A 16,557-nucleotide genomic window follows, 5' to 3' on the forward strand; every position below is an offset into this window, starting at 1 on the left:
TCAGCCATCTGACTGTGCTCATATCCAGGACAGGAATTGTCAAGAAACAGGAGAGAAATGCTCTTTGGGCCAAGTGCAGTAATTTTGACTCGACCAAGAATCTGAATACAGCAAAGGCTTCAGGATTTGGCTCCTAAATACAATCAGAATAATTTGTGGTTTTTTTTTTTTTTAGAATTTATTGTAACTAGTTACTACTCAAGGAAGCATTTCCATTTCATTCACATAAGTAGTGTTTGCAGAAAATGTAGAATGTGTATCTTTTTATTAGAACAGGAAGAAATGTCTGACAATATAATACTGCTTCATTTCATAATTTGCTGTAGGATGAGAATGGGATTTCAGAGCTTTTGATGTTTTAATCTCATGTTTCTTTGTCCCAAGTACAAGCAACATACATAACAATGTTGTACATACAAAGAATGTAAGTTACACAGATTTAGTTCATCAATGGCTCTGTCATATTTGTACCACATGCTAAAGGTGGGGGAGGGTTTATGCCCAGCTCTGTATGATCAAGAGCTTGCTTTTAATTTAGTGAGTCGTCTCTGGAACATCCTGATAACAAAACATGGCTTCAGATTCCTGAGATAACATTGAGTGCCAATTGCACATCAGAGAGAAAATAACTTGGCTTGCAATAGCCTAGATTGATCCACGAAGTAAGAGGTTATAAACTGTAATGGAAGTGCTGACACAACCAAATGAGATAATACACTCCAGTACAGCTATCAGCGCAGATGGAACATGCAGCTCTGAAGTGTCTCGATGTGGCCTGACCACTCGTGCTGGAGTACAGCTATCAACACGGGGGAATTGAGGTGATGCATGAGAGCTCGGTGGGTCTGGGTGCTCTCCCTCTTGGGGGTTTGGCACCCTCTGCTGTCTGGTTTTTGAACCAAAATAAAATCGAATCAGACCATACAACGGACATAAAACAGCAACGGAATCTGTTAAATCAGCTATTTTGTAATAAACCCTTCACACTTTTTCTTGCTGCAGCAAAGTGTGACTGTTTTAAATGTGTGTGTGTCTTTTCCTAGTTTTACAATGCTGATTGCATTGACTCTTTCTCAAAAATAATGTGACCAAGTAAGTCTTGCCTCCTAGTCCCCCCATAAGGCTTTCCAACTGTTTGCGTTGAATGCAAACAAAGCACAAGGCTCTGGTCCAGGAGTGGTCTCTGATGAGGCTAGGGCATAGAGGGGTTTGTAGTGCCTCAGCAGGGTCTCTATGCAATCATCACAGATCTAAAACAACACAAGCACAGTGGATGTACAGTAGAAACAAGTGGGTTCATGCCTAACATCTGGCATGACTGTTCTTGCTACACGAGCATCTTGTGCTGCAGCTGATAGCACTGAAAACTGTGTAGGGCACCTTATGCATGTTTTAGCTATTTAGCTAAATGTTTATTCACTCTGTTGCTTTTGTTTTGTTTTGTTTTGTTTTATTTTAAACAATTAACAAATGCTCTCCCTGACAGTGAGGCACACAACTTCACTTTTGTAACAGAAAAACAGGGGGAACCTGCATTGAGGGGAATTTAAACCTGAGAACCCTGGAAAAGCAGGAAGCCCTGTGCTATATTACAACTACCGCTATGGAATAGCTCCTATATCTGACTGACAAGATGAAAAACACTCCATAGAGTAGGTATTGCAGCCCACAGGAAACAGCCTTTGTTTATTGTTTATGTATTTCACTTTTTGGATATGCACTTGTATGCTACATTAAAGATAAACATGAGTTTATCAACTAAATCTTCAGCACACAGAGTGCCAGTCTTCCTTCCCTGAACAGGAAACCAAGGCTGTCCTTTCCAGTAGATGTCCTTCAGTGGCTTCAGTTATTAAATGGCTTCAATTATATTTTATCAGTTTTCATTTATCAATGGCTTCACTTATGAAATCAATGTTGACTTAATGAAAGTAGGACAGAATACCCTTCTTCTGAGGGTACGGAAAGAGTTAGGTTCTGACAGACACTGCTTCGTGCCTTCTTGGGTCAGCTGAGTATCATTCCTCTGGCACTAAGTCTGGAGTGCAAAGATAAAGATGTAGACATGTGTCTATGCGGTGTAGATGTATGTCTACGCAGGGCACCTTGTGCAGCACTTTTCATGCATGCAGGGGCAGCAACAATTTCCCCTGAGTGTCCTGGAGCTGTGTGTTTCTCAGGGTACCAGATTCAAGTGTGGTTTGAGAGCGGCTGCGCTCAGCAGGAGCTGGCTGCCTCTGCCTCAGCCTGGTAATCCCACCATATTCCTAGGGAAAAATAACTTGAGAAATGCAGCTATAGGGTAAATTTTCACTTGTTTCTATTACATTTCACTTCGCTCCAGCAGTCTTCACTCTAAATGGATTTACTGGTCAACAGTTTTTCTTCTCCATACTCACTCTGCTTCTCATGTCTTCCCAGACCTGGGAGAATAGCTAGGGATGCAACATGCTCAGACTTTTTTGTATTGTAAGCAGAAGAAAATACACTGATTCTAATAAATTCCACTTTTGGAAATAGCTTTGGTTTTCTGTTGCAACAACCATGATCATCTAAACAGACTGCTGCTCTTCACGTTCAGTCTCAATAGAAAATAAAATGGAGGTAGTGCAGAAGGCAGCACTGACTATTTGCATGTAGTCTTTGAAAACAGCGCATCAGATAGTGCTGACTGAAAACCAGCTTTATATTAGGCTCTTGCTGCAAATGTTGTGTGCAAATCAGAGAACAAAAACATGACCTTGTGGAAAAACAACCCTCAGTCGAGTGCATATCTGAAAAAGGATAAGAAACTGTGTTTGGGTTTTTTTGTTGTTGTTGTTGCTCTTTTGTTTGGTTGGTTTTTGTTTTTGTTGATATTTTTAAAATGATGCAAAATAAGATAGAAACCTGAGTGGTGGGAAAAAGCTGAATAAAAACCAGAATCCTTATTTGAGATCTCCAGTGAGTGGAAGCCATAGTACCCAGTGCTGTCTGCTCACGGGGCAGCCTTTTGCTGAGCTATATATTCAACCACAGATTGTTTTCCCCAAGCATCAACCAAGACATTGTTTTTATTGATTTATTTTGCTAACTTCCCACTGCAGTGATAGGATGACAAAAGAACCACCTGTGGGTATCCTAATATATCTAATGCCAGCAGATTTTCAGGTTGAATACAAACAATATATCTTTCTAGGAACAAAGAGGAAACCACGAGGTAAGTTAATTTGGGAAACTAAAGAGCATGATTTAGGAATATTGGGTTTGTTAGAATGAATCAGGCTGGCCCTGGTTCACTATCCTCTCCAGAGATGGTTCCTAATGGATGGCATGCAAGATGACAAAATAAGCCCCCAAATCGTTCAATGACACTTGAAGGGAAGGGCCTGCTTTCTGACTCTGTAGCACTAGTTGTGTTACACCAGAAGCATGAGATCTGATTCTCACTGTACTACACATCTGACAAACACTCCAGAAATTAGGTGCATTTCTTAAAGAACACAGATATAAGGCTGTGCTGATCACTGCATCTACTGTGGGATGCTCCCTGTAGGTCTTAGGTTTATTCCCTATGGCAGCACAATTATATTTGTTGTACAATTTCCAGTTAAATTAAGAGAGAAAATAAACATATAAACCTGTTCAGTTGCTTAATATATTTGCAAGCCATGGCTAAAACAGTAGCTAGTCAAAGAAGGTGTAGAGTCTAGCCCACTAGGAAACCAAGTTCTCTCTCTCCACAGTACTTCCAATGGGTTTTGCTGTCTCCTCACTTCAATAAACAGGCTAAACTTGTCTTCATACAAGTGCGTATGAAGCCCTTGTGCTAACATAAGGTTTCTCAGTTCTCATCCACTTCAAGACAGTAATTTTAGACTCTTTTGGGCTTTCTGCTAATAAAAGCATCCAGAGTAACACGCACCTGCAACTGTATTACTCTGTTTTCCCCTAACCAGGTACAGCATGTGCTGCAGCTGGTGAAGTTCCCTACAAGTGCTGCTCTGCTGTTGTATCTCAGCCCTGACCCATTCTCAGAGGTGCATCTGAAGAGGTTAGTTTATTCGTGGTAGGAATTTCAACCTCTGGTTTCTGCTTTTTATTTCTGTGCCTAAATTTTGACTCTGACCTCAGAGTCATTTTGCTTAGATCTTAGATTTTTTGCTAATGAGGCTGCAAGATGATATACACGTAAGCACTGCTGTTCATGTAGCTCAAGAATGCAGTTTGGCATGGTCTGGCAAATTATCTAATATACTTGTTTAGGTTGCTTGAAGGAACATAAATAAAGCCTCCATGTATCTGCTTTAATCTATGCCCCTGAAACCCTAAATTATACTGGTACTGGTTGCCTGTGGAGAGTCAAGGCAGTAAACACACAAATACCAACTTTGGACCTGCACCTTTCTCAGTCTCAGGACAAAAAATCAAATTGAAGTGAAGATATAAGAGCTCGGGAGATATTTCAAAGGAAGACAATAAAAGAGAAAAGCTAGAAACTGACACTCACCAATAACAGGATTCTTAAAACCTCAAATTCGATAAACCCACAAACCAAAAGAAATTAAGCAGCCTTTGCTGCTTCAATGTCGGCATGCTATGGGATTTTAACAAGATTCATAGGTATTAAAAAGTAATGGCATAAATTGGTTATTTAAAGTCAATATTGATTTGTTGCCAGATTCTGCATATCAACAATTGCACTTGAGTGACCATTTACTTTGCTCAGAAATAAATATTCCTGCTCAGCTGCGTGTGCTAGTTGGAAGAGAATCAGTTTTCACCACTGGCAAAGGGACAGGTTGTTATCTCAAGCCACATGGTTCATTGATTTATCAGTGGCGGTGTAAATACAGAAATTTATAGGGATGCTGTCATGATCATTTATTTAAAAGCTTTTTTTTTTTTTTTTTTTGAAGAAGAAGGATGATAGTGGATTCCCAGGTAAGAATGTGAGAGGCTTTCTGAGTATTTGGACTTATTAGTTGGTTGAGGTAAATTATCTCCATTTGATGTTTCTGGCTGGCAGAGTTAATTTATTTGTACAAAAGTATTTAATGATGCAGAGAGATTGTTATTGGTGGTTTAATTATTGTTTTGATCAGAGCTTCTGTATGGGTGGTAGTACGCCTAATAAGATAATCATACTTTTTCATCTGGTAATGAGTCTTTGGAGTATTCCCAGCACAGTTTTAAGTCTTAGTTGTTTTCCCGCTCTTGGTTTAATTTCTCTGTTTCATTTGGCTTGTATAATGAGACTAGATGTGCTGCTTTACTGCTGTTTATAATCTGTCTTCTTAATCTGGTCTTCTGTGCTCGGGCAGGACTGATCAGGATTTTCTAAAACTACAGAAACGTCTAATTTGAGGGAAAAATCGATTTGCCCTTGTATTGAAACAAATAAACTGGGTATTTGTTCTTAGGTAAATGACAGTATTGCTTTTGCATAATCTTGTTGTGGTATCTAAACTGTACTTATAAAAAGCACGTTGCCTGCCCCTTTTTTCCATTCACATCTCTTAAAAAAACACGTTTCCGCTGTCTCCTTGCAAATGCTAATTACCATTGGCAAGATTATATATTCAAATTCAGCAAAATACCGACAATGCAGTCAGTATCCTGTAGTTGATCTTAGCAATTGTATGCACCAACTGAAGGAAAGGGATCTTCAGTATTTGGTGTCAATGGTAACTATCTTGCAGATGAGTTGACTTGTAATTGAAGCTGGAAAGTGCTCAAAAATGTTAAGAGAACCATAAACCAGCAAAGTTAGTGTCACATGGAAGGACTCTGCTTTTCTACAGAGGTGCATATTCCAGTTGTTACAGTGTCTTGTGTGTTGAGTACTTATATACTCCACTTTTCTCTATTCTGTGACTATACTTGCTTTTCTTCTATATCATTTTTTAGTCTGAGCTTATAGGGCCTGGATTTTACTTGCTTTGAAGTCAGTGTTGTTTCCGCTGTGGTGGTGTATATACAGAGATGGCCCACACTGCAGAAACGTGAGGCACACAAAGAAGCACATGGCATCTGAATATTGATGCATGCTGCCTGCCAGGTAACGACTACAAAAATTGTACCAGGAGTTAGGAAATTCCTCCTTCTCCTCTGGAATGTTCTCATCCTCTTGGTGCTGTTAAAAAAGAAATGTAAACACTGACAGAGAATGCAATCCTTCCATTTGTGCTAATATCACATGATAACTGAACACCTCACAGAAACAGGAGGAGTCATAAACCTTGTAGAAGTCCAAAGTGAATGCTACACGGTGAAATCTCACCCTGCATAATCAATTTGTAATTAAAAATAAGAAAGCAAACTCAAGGACTTTAAGAGAAATGCAATCTGATTGTAATATTAGAATCTAAATCTATCCAGCCACTCCAGGAAGCCTGACCTGGTTATTTAAACCATTTTACCCTTTCACAGATAAAATGAAACAAATCTTTTCCACAACTTAATATTCTTCCAGCAAAAAGCTAATATTTTCCTAAGCACTTGTGAACTTTAGTTTCATGTGAGTACATTTCTTCTAGTGCGAGAGCAGTGCAGCCTTAACCGTGTCTTATGAATGACTGATGGAGTGGTCAAACGAAGCTGCCTGATGCCAGTGGCTATTCTTCATCAGTTTTTAATGCTTCACACTAGCTTAATTTATGGCACTGCCGCCAACCCTAATCTGCACATACATGGTTTGTGCTGTTGTGTCCAAGAACATCTTTGCATCTCCTACTGCAGTCGCTCAGTGTTTTGTAGGAATTCACACTTCTATTAGATAATTGGCAGCACTGTCATAGAGCTTAATACAGCAACAGCACTGGCGCAGCAGTCCATGTGCAGCACTTGGGTGATGCATCCAGCTCCTTACTTGTACAACTTCAAAAGCGTCAGCTGAAATTGCAGAAGAATATTTTGCCTTTGACCAGAAACAAATCTGACTGCTTGTCGGCACGCAGCCAATGTATGAAGCAAGTGACTGGAAGAGGTTCCTCCTGCACAGGAGCTGCGCAGCAGTCCTGCACTGGCAATGTGCAGTAAGCATTGCAAGGGCTTGGGGACTGGAACAACCTACAGCAGCAGGATTCCCCTCAGTGCCAGGGGAAGTGCTCCCGGTCTGGAGTTACATGCGGAGCAGGAGATGACTTTTCTTTAGGTGCTTGTTAGGATCTCTTTGGGAATGCTTTGTGGATTTTTTTTTGTTGTTTTTTTTTGTTGTTTTTTTTTTTTACCTGATGATGCGTTTCACTTGTGCCCTCTCAGAGAGCTTCTGGAGGCAGCAGACGAGAGGAGGCCATGTTAGCGTTCTGGAGATTAACAAGAAGGGACTGCAAGGAACTAGAGTGGGAGAACAGGGCTGGCTGTAGCTTCGTGTATTTTATCAGGTATCACAGACCTGCGGAGTTAGAAATAATTTCCTGAGGAAAGGTTATCAGCCACATCTGTCTGCAAGTAACTTGGGGAAATCTGCAAGGTTACCTAAAATTTCTTCTCCCTAAAGCTCCCAGGCTTTAGCCCAAGATCTTTTTCCTTCTCCTTTGTGACCTGTACAGCATATCCCACACCTAAAAAGTCTTCAATTATGGAAAAAATGTGAAAAAGTGGCAACTATCCTCATACCCAACAGAGGAAGCATGAGGAGCACTTACCATGGGGAAGGTGCAAGATGGCATGGCACTGCTTTTCTATGGGTAGGATCTTGTAATAGGGGCAACATTTTGGCATTGTAATAAACCTTCCAAAGATAGCTTCTGCTGGTAGACTGGACGGAAAGAATATTTTTGCATTCCACTTTGCAGAATAGCTGTTACGCTACGTGAAAGCTTATGTGCTTTTATCTCCAGCCATGTGCCGGGGGGCTTCAAAAAGGAGCAGGATTCCAGTTCTGACACGCTGGACTCTCTTAGGCTCAGCTTTAGGCTTGTATCACTTCCTAAGTGACTTATTTCTGTTATGGGTAAAGGGTTAAGCTTTCTACCATTATTCAAGCTAGTCTAAATAGACTAAACAAAGGGGGAGGGAAAATTATTTATGTGAAAAATGAACAGCATCATGGCAGGTAACAGCCAGGTTTCTTTCAGGAACTTGTTTTCCTTAACATATTGAAAATGGATCTGTAGTATTAAACAAAAAAAAAGCACAACCCAAGTGAGGTGGAATGGATATTAATATGAAGTAATTAAAATTGGGAGTGTAGAGGTCAGATGAAATGAGAAGGAAGCAAAAACATAGATGGAAAAAGCAGCCAAGCATACAAGGGCATGCCTTGAAGCTGAACTGGAGAGAAGGTAGAAGGTGGGGTTCCGTGCTGCAGGGACCAGGTTACAGATGCTTTCTGCTGCTGCCAGCTGGGCATCTGACCAAGGACCGTGTGGCCTTTTTTACTTCTGATATAAAATGACTGATAAGGGAGCTGCATGTGCCCTGAAACCTTGTTGTCCTGAGTCTGGAGTTTGTTACACCAGAAAGCAGTTAGATGGGGAAGCAAAGGAACAGACCAAAGGCCTTGGATCTCAGCTTCTTCTTCCTTCCTACAATTGAACCTGATCAGGCATATCTACATGCCAATGAAATGCCTTTAAAAGAGAGCTGTCTTGAAGATCTGAAGCAAAGGAAAATGCTGCCTCAATAACCATTAACATCCCCAGTGTCCACAGCATAAGCTGTGAGCATCTGGTACCTGCTGCTGACTGGGGGAGCATCTTTTGCCAGGTCACTGAAGGAGGAGGACAGTCTGAGTTGCACTTAGCCCTGTGCGCCATCGGCATGCTTCTGCAACAGCAAACGGAGGAGTCCCTGTGGCTTTTCCCTTGCGTCTGTGCTATGGTTCCTCTGGGGATGAACAGATTGTCTGTCACAGGGCTGTCAGCTGAGCCTCTCACCAATTTTAACACCGACATAATTTTCAGACTCTATAAAGTCTGAAAACAGGAAGAGCAAAGCAGAAGTCCAGGGATGTCACTCAGTGACCCACAGAAGGTTATCTTCTGGGTTAGAATTCGTCTGGTTCATTGACCACAGAAATAGCAACTGCAAATACTTCAGTTCCAGAAACGTATGTCTCTGGTTATTACCCCAGAAGTACTCTCTGTATGTTGATGCCCACGGGAACAGTGGAGAGCAATGAATATTAAAAAGTCTTTGGCAATTTTTGTTCTCTAGCACGGCAGTAAAGTTCTGTATATTTTGGAATAAGACATGCAGTTCTAAGTTAACAGCTAAACACCTTCAGCAGCATTTGCAGAAAAAGTCCCTACACTTAGGGAAAACATAATGAACGCAAACAATTGTGTCGAGCTCTGTGTGGAGTAGAAGGTTCAGGTAACAGGGCTTTGTCTCAGCTCCCCTTAGGGTATCCTGGGCTGTGCTGATTTGCCCTGCGGCTCTTGTTATGCCCCTGCATTTGGTTTCCTTCCCAAACACTTACTTTTACCCCATTAAGGGCTGGCGATGCAGGCAAGGATCATGAGGGAACCCGGGATTTCAGAAGCACTTTTGCCTTCCCCTTTAAGATACAAATAGTAATTCCACTAAGACCAGCATATGGCACTCACGTGCGTACTCACGTAGGCTCTGTCTCACAATCTTTACCCGAGCAAATCTTCCATTAAATTACAGGTAGAGACAAAGAGTTGTAACCGACTTGTAGCTAATATGAATTTACATAGCAAACAGTCGTTTCTGGGTTTCGCTCTCACAGACACTCGCGATGTTCCTGTAACTGAATTGTTCCCATTCAGTGGGTGGGAATGCTCAGCTACATTTGAGATACATTTGAGTAGACACAGGACTGCAAAAACCCAGTGGTCCTATTCTTAGCGCAGGGAGGTACGGCTTGAGCCTGCTGTCTGCACACTCAGAAGCTCATTGTAGTCAGAGGGTCTTCTTGGCCCTTGCAGTCTCTAGGAGTGTGGTCCTAATTCATGTATCAAAACAAAACCCAGCTGAATGTTTCTCTGAACGGAGCAGAAACAGAAACCCCTGCTTAGGCAGCAGCTGGCTGACACTCCTGATACTGATAGTCTAATGCTGCTCACGCGGATTGAAAACTTTATGTCAAAAAGGGTTTCCTTTAATGTTAGGAAACAACAGTAGGAAAAGGCAGTGCGCTGCTAACAAGATGTGTGACTTTACTGGCTCAGGTTTAGAGAAAATTTAGAATCCCTCTTTAACCACTTAATATAAACAAGAAAAATAAGTTTTTAGCGATTAGGAAGCTGATGATCCTTGAAGATGTGTGAAGTGCACGAAGTGTTCAGGTTTACCTTTGTTGTAGAAATGGTGTATCCCAGCAAAACCAAAGCAAATGCCAAGCAAAGGAAAAGGCTGTGGGAAAACAGCCGAACCGTGGTGGTTCTTGGAGATCCGCCTGTTGCCAAAGAGGTTCAAGAGTGGGGCATACTCAGGAACGTAGGTAACGTGTGCTGGGGAGTCTGCTGCAGGCTTGGACCAGGCTGCTGGGGGCACTTTTTCTGCATTTCTGACATGGCAAAACATGTGGATGGGTTGCACAGAGAGTGAGCGAGCTGCAGGGGAAGAGGGGAGACTTCTAAGGAGGCTGATGCTAAACAAGCTTAAAACAGTTTTTAAGGATGCCAGTTTTTAAGGCATGGCATCATCTTAAACAGTGCTAGCACAATTGCTGAAGATGATCTATTGCCTGGAGAACCAGAAATGGGATGGAATATAATAGCAAGAAGTCATGCACTTAAAGATTAATTAGAATAACTGCGAGTAAGCTTGGAGGTTCATCAACTGTGAGATTACGAGGAGAGGAGTGCGGGTATGTTATTGGTTGTAGGATAACTAAGATGCCACTGTAATGCGGTCTTAAAAATGCTAATGTATTCCGGGATGCATCGAGTGAGGTGTTTTCAGTAGACGGCGAGGTATTAATATCGCTGTGCGAGGCAGTTGTTAAGACCTTGTTTAGAGCAGTGCACGCAGGGCAGAAGGTATAGAGGACACTGGAAGAATGGAAAACGTATTTAGAGAGAAGATTAAAAACACAGCCGAAAGGTTGAGGGATGATGATCTAATTGCTATTTATAGGGACATTTTAGGTAAATATCAGAGGCACGGAATTATCATGTAATGTGAAGGGTAATACCGGTAAAGATCAAATGGCTATAAATCGGCACCGAATACATTCAGGGTGGAAATTAGAAAGTTCCTAGATCGTCCCAAGAGCGGCTGCCAGCAAAGCCTTGCAGATGAAGGCAGCCGGGGGGGGGCAGGGACACGGCGCTGGGCGCCGAGCGCTGGCCCTGCCCCAGGGGCTCCCGCGGAGCGCGCCGCGGGCTGCGAGCGGGTCGGGGCTCCGCGCACCCCCGGAGGCTGCTCCCAGCTCCCGCCGTGCCTTTCCACCTCCTCCCGGTTTTTCCGAAGGACGCCGAGCTGCACCAACCCGGGGCTGGCCGGCCGGAGGAGGTCGTGAGCGCTCCCGGGGCCGGCTGCAGCAGGCGGCACGGAGCGGCGGCGGGCAGCGGCTGAGCCCCGCGGCCGTGCCCTGCCCACGCTGCCCGCTCCTCTCGGCGGCCCCTCGCCTCCCCCGGGGCGCGCACCGCAGCCTCCTCCCCGGGATCACCGGAGCGCTCCGGGGGCCGGGAACTTCGCGGCGCTTCCCCGCACCCGTCCCGCTACCCCAGTCCCCGCTCCCCGGGCGCGGCGCGGGCCACACCTGCCCGGCGCGGCTCGGCGGGGCCGGGAGCGGGGCTCCCTCCGGCGGCACGGCGAGGCCCCCCTCTAGCGGACGGCCCGGGGCCGGGGCTCCGGCGCTCCGCTGCTCCGCTGCCGGGCGGGGAGCGGCGCGTTGGGGCCGGACGGCGGCGGCGGGGCCGCGCCGAGCTCCTGCGCGCCCCGCTCCGCTCCGCCCGGGGTGCCAGCAACTGGTGGCCGGCACCGCGCGGGGCACGGCACCCGCACCGCGAGGCACCCGCAGCGGGCGGCCCCCAGCCCGAGCCGGCGGCGCGTCCCTTTCGCCGCTCCGCTCCTCTCCGCTCCCGCCGCCGCCGGGCTCGGCCCCGCCGCTCCTTCCCCCGCCGTCTCCAGCCCGCTGCGCGGCTCCCGGCCGGCGGAGCGGCGCCGCACACGCAGGGCGCTTCCTTTTTCTTTCGCTTCGCTTCGCCCGGCCGGGCGGCGGGGGCAGCGGGGCTCCGCCGGCAGCGAGAGCCGAGGCCCGCTCGGCCCCGCAGGGGGGCCCCGGCCGGGGGCGGGCCGGAGCTGGAACCGGCGCCGCGCATCCCCGGAGCGCCCCTGCCCGCCGCCGGGCTGCGCCCCTGCCCCGAGCGGGGCCCGCTACCGGCGGCGGAGCCCTCGCCCGGCCCCGGCGCGGCGGGAGCAGGTGGCCGGGGGCAGGAGCCCGGGGCGGCGCGGCGGGGGCGGGGCCGGCGGGGAGCCCCGCGGGGCCGGGCGGGGAGCGGGGCTCGGCGGGACGGGAGAAGGGAGGAGGGGGGGGGCGGGAGGGGCCGGCGGGGACCGGAGCGCCCGAAAAGCCGGGAGGGGAGGGGAGGGCGGAGGGGCGGCGGGGGGGTGGGGGGGGAACGGGGGGAGCAGCGGCGGGCGCATGCGCCGTGCCGGCCGTGCCATATTGGAATGAGGCGGTGAGCGGAGCGCCGGGAGCCCGAGCCCGGGGAGCGGCGGGGGCTGGAAAAACTCCCCGCAGGTGAGGCGGGGGGCGGCGGAGGGCGGCCTCGGGCGGAGCGGGCCCGGGCGCAGCTGCTGGCGGCGTTTTGCCGGCGGGGCGCGGGGCCCCCGGGGTTTTTCCGGGCTCCCGAAGTTTGGATGCGGAGGGGGAGAAAAAAAAAAAAAAAAAAAAAAAAGAGGAAAAAAAAAAAAAAAGGCGGCGAAGGAGGAGGAGGAGGAGGAGGGGAAGAGGGGGGAAGAGGCAGGCGGGAGCGCGCCGGGGCGCGATGCGCGGGGCCGCCTCCCCGCCGCGCAAGTGCCCGCGCGCAACTCTGCGCGCTCCCGCGGGGGCCCGCGGCGCGCCCGGCCCGAAGTTGCCCTCCCGGGCGGCCCCGCGGGAACTTGGCGGCCCCGGCTTGGGGGGGGGCGAGCTCCCCCTCCCAAAATGGCGGTGGGAGGGGACCTTCAAACCCCGCACCGCCCGCACCGCCCCGCGCCCTGCCCTGCCCTGCCCTGCCCCGCTCGGCGCGTCCCGCCCGCGGCTCCGCTCCTCGCTCCCCGCGCCCCGTCCGGCGGCCGCGCAGCGCTCGCTCGGGCCGGGCCGGGCCGGGCAGGGCGGAGGGGGGGGCGGGCGCCGCCCCCGCACCGCACCCGCGGCTCTCCCGCAGCGCCTGCGCTGCCGCGGGGCCGGCATTGTGTGCGCGCCGCGCCCGGCGGCTCCTCCGCCGGCCCCGCAGCCTTTGTCTCCCGCGGAGCCGCTGCCCGCCGCCGCCGCACCTGAGGGCGGCCGCCGGCGACGCCGCCGGGGCGACCGCCGAGGTCCCGGGGCCGGCCGGGGGCTCCCGGGGCGGGAGCGGCGCTGGGCGGCGGCGGGATGCCCGCCCGGCGGCACCCGGCAAGTTTCCGTCCGCGGCTCCTGCAAACTTGTCACCGAGGCTTCTCCCCCCCCCCCCCCCCGGGCGCGGTGGAAAGAATGAAAGGAGAAGAAAAACGCCGCGGGCAGCGGGCGGTGAATTCCCAACTCCGCTCCCCGTTAGGGTTCCGCCAGGCCCTCTCGCTCGTTCGGAAATAGGCCAGCGCCGCCTGGTTCACGGGCACGCACGTGTGCGTTAGCAGAGCAATTAGAGCTCCTCGCAGAAACTTGTTGCCGTTATAAAATGGCTTTGCACGGTAACCTTTACGCCTGACGGTTTTACCTGCTCCCACGGTAGAATCGGGGCGGGAGAGGTTTCGAAGCAAGAAGGCCTACCTGCCTGCCTGCCCACCTACCTGGCTGGCTCCTCGCTGCTCCCTCCTGCTCATGAGCTGGCTGCTGTCAGCAGCCCGGGAGGTTACCGGAGAAAACCTTCCCGGTGGGCGGAAGGGAAGGTCCGCCGGGCAAAAGTCATGCTGGAGAAACTGAGCACCTCTCTTGTAACTTCAGAAATACCCGCATTTTGCAACTCAGGGGTCACAGCAGATGTGGACTGATCAGAAAGATCTGATCTGTAAGAGGAAAAAGTTGTCAGTGGGGAATGAACGTGGTGGTGCTGCAGCGGGGGCTGTAACTTGCAGCACCCAGCAGGACAGAGTCCTGCACTGGATAAGATCTGTGATTACTGCTTCAAAACAGCCAGCTCTCAGGGCCGAGTAAATCAATGATACGACAAAAGTATATCAGCTAACTGTGGAAAAACGTGGGTTTCCTGTGTGGTGGTTATTGCAAGCATGGATTTTACAATTAAAAAAAGAGTAAGAAGGCATCTATCTATCTGAAGGATCATCTGTAGGAAGAAGACTTAGTGGGCTTCCTGCCTTCAGTTCAGCCATTTCCTCTTTTACTTTTGCTTTGCAAATTGTTGCTGTGATTGAAGGCTGAAGAGAATGAAATCTGGTTCTTCCCACAACCATTAGTAATGGGAAAACAGTAGCTGGGCAAGCCAGACAACTGAACAAAACCAAGAGACCTCACTTTACCCTTTTTGTCAGTCGTACTTAAGGCTGAACATGGAAGAGTTGGGAGAACGGCTTGGCTCACGTCTGGCTCCCTTTTCGGCTGGGCGCTTGCTTTTTGGGCAGAATTGGGCAGCCCCTTGGGTCAAAGCTGGCACACACATTATCCACGGGAGGCGGCAGCGCAAGATAGGTAGCTGAGGCACAGTGGCAGACCATAGCGATTATTGATCTGCACGGCTTTTGCTTTGCAGTTTTTTTCCCCTCCACTAATAATTTGCTAGTATGGAATTAACTTACCTGATTCTTTTACCTGGGAAATCTCCTGAGCAATTGCTGCGGGGGAGAGGAAGGGAAGGTGGGTCAAGTGTAAGACTCACACGGTTTGCATGCTGGGATCCTTAAATTCTGAACCTCTTCCACTGTCTTGTGGTGAAGATGTGAAGGAATACTGCAAAAACATCTTTGCCATAGCATGTTTCGGTACCAGGTTCTACCTTATGTAAGGGTTTTTCTGTGGGCGTTGTTCCATGGCAGACCTGTGACAGCTCCAGAGCTAACCCTTTGTCGTGTGTACTTTTTGAATGCACTCTATTTATTTTAGCAAGTCACTCGAAGATCATTACCATGCTTCCGTTTGCAAGGTCTGGCCATGGCATGGTGCTGCAGACATCAGCGCAGTCACTTCATGCTGGCCGGACTTCAGTAATTGTGTTCGAGTGGTGCACTTCAGACACCTGGCAGCTTAATTACATGAACACATTGACAGCGAACTGACTCCTGCTAAATTCACTAAATAGCCTTGTAAGTGCAGGACAAATTGAAACCTGGGAGGTATTTAGTGAGGGATGTTCTGGGGAGAGAGCTTTCAATACCTGAAAGCACAGATTTTGTACTACACACCTTGTCCCTGTGTTAACGTGGTAGTCCTGGCATTACAGAATAGTCTCGGGATTTGGTTTCTTGACCTTTTAAATATCCAGTCCTGCTTCTTGTGGATTGATCAGCGACTGAAAACCACGTAGCCTACGTTGAGTTACAAATGCTCTCTGGAACTACAGCACCTCTCTTTGGCGGTGTCCATCAGAGGCGCCCCGCTCGATGTTCAGCAGGCAGAGTGCGTCGCCTCTGCCTTGGCAGCTTCGCGCGGTGATGCGCTGCCGCTGGTAGTGGAGTTGGCTTCGTGCCCATTTCCTGCTGCCTTTGGGACATGGTGTTCAGTTTTGGGTTCATAGGTTTAGATTTGAGGTGGGTGTTGTTTCCCTCTAAAGTTTTTTTTTTTTTTTTTTTTTTTTCCTATCCCAAGATTGTTGTCTCGTTTGAAAAGTCAGAAGATGGAGTAAGGGGGGATGAGGGGGGAGAGTTGATTTTTTTGTTGTTGTTTTTATACAAATGCTTGCTGAAATTGTGCTGAAGGGGAATGTTGTGTTAATATGCAAGATCCTGAAAGGGAAATGTAGCAGTTTGCATTCTCTAAATGTAGCAAAAATTGAAAATGAAAGTAAAATTTTATTCTAATTATATATTAATACCTTTTTACATTAAAAAAACTCATTAGTGTAATGGCATTTTTCATGTAATTATATGTTTTGATGAACTTTAATCAATAATTCTTTCCACTGCTCAATTTTCTTTATATGGATAAAGCCTATGAAAGAAGCATTAAGATGTTACTTATTGCTCATTTGATTTTAAAATGGTCCTGCTTCCTAGAGAACAGAATACTTTTGGGGGAAAAAAAAAAAAAGACTCAACGCCCATTAAGACACATACACGGTTCATGGTACCGCTGTATCCATTCTAATTTTTCCTCCTTTTTCTTGGACTTGCAGACAACCATTATGGCTTGGTGGTGATGACAGGAGAGGTCTTTATTATTATTATTATTATATATATATTTAATAACCTCATACCTTAGGGTGAGATTGTATTTCCGAAGTGTACTTACAGAGAGCTTGCCTGTAGAATTGAAGAACTGCAACAAGAATTCTACCCCACGTTATTACTAGGGCAAATCTTAGG

The 16,557-nt window shown here is 47.9% G+C and overlaps 1 protein-coding gene across 4 annotated transcripts in view; it reads left to right on the top strand.

The window, feature by feature from the left end:
* The window catches only part of SFMBT1 (Scm like with four mbt domains 1), an 89,656-nt gene that overhangs the window by 1,117 nt on the left and 71,982 nt on the right, over positions 1-16,557 (top strand). For 3 of the 4 annotated variants that reach the window (XM_072044509.1, XM_072044506.1, XM_072044507.1), the window contains one exon: positions 3,939-4,033. The gene's annotated coding sequence lies outside the window, so the exon portion shown is untranslated. Of the gene's footprint in view, positions 1-3,938; positions 4,034-12,501; positions 12,644-16,557 lie in introns of those variants that run through there. The other variant, XM_027467304.3, reaches the window with a different exon arrangement.

The sequence above is a fragment of the Anas platyrhynchos genome, chromosome 13, assembly GCF_047663525.1.
Source record: "Anas platyrhynchos isolate ZD024472 breed Pekin duck chromosome 13, IASCAAS_PekinDuck_T2T, whole genome shotgun sequence".
Taxonomy (NCBI): domain Eukaryota; kingdom Metazoa; phylum Chordata; class Aves; order Anseriformes; family Anatidae; genus Anas; species Anas platyrhynchos.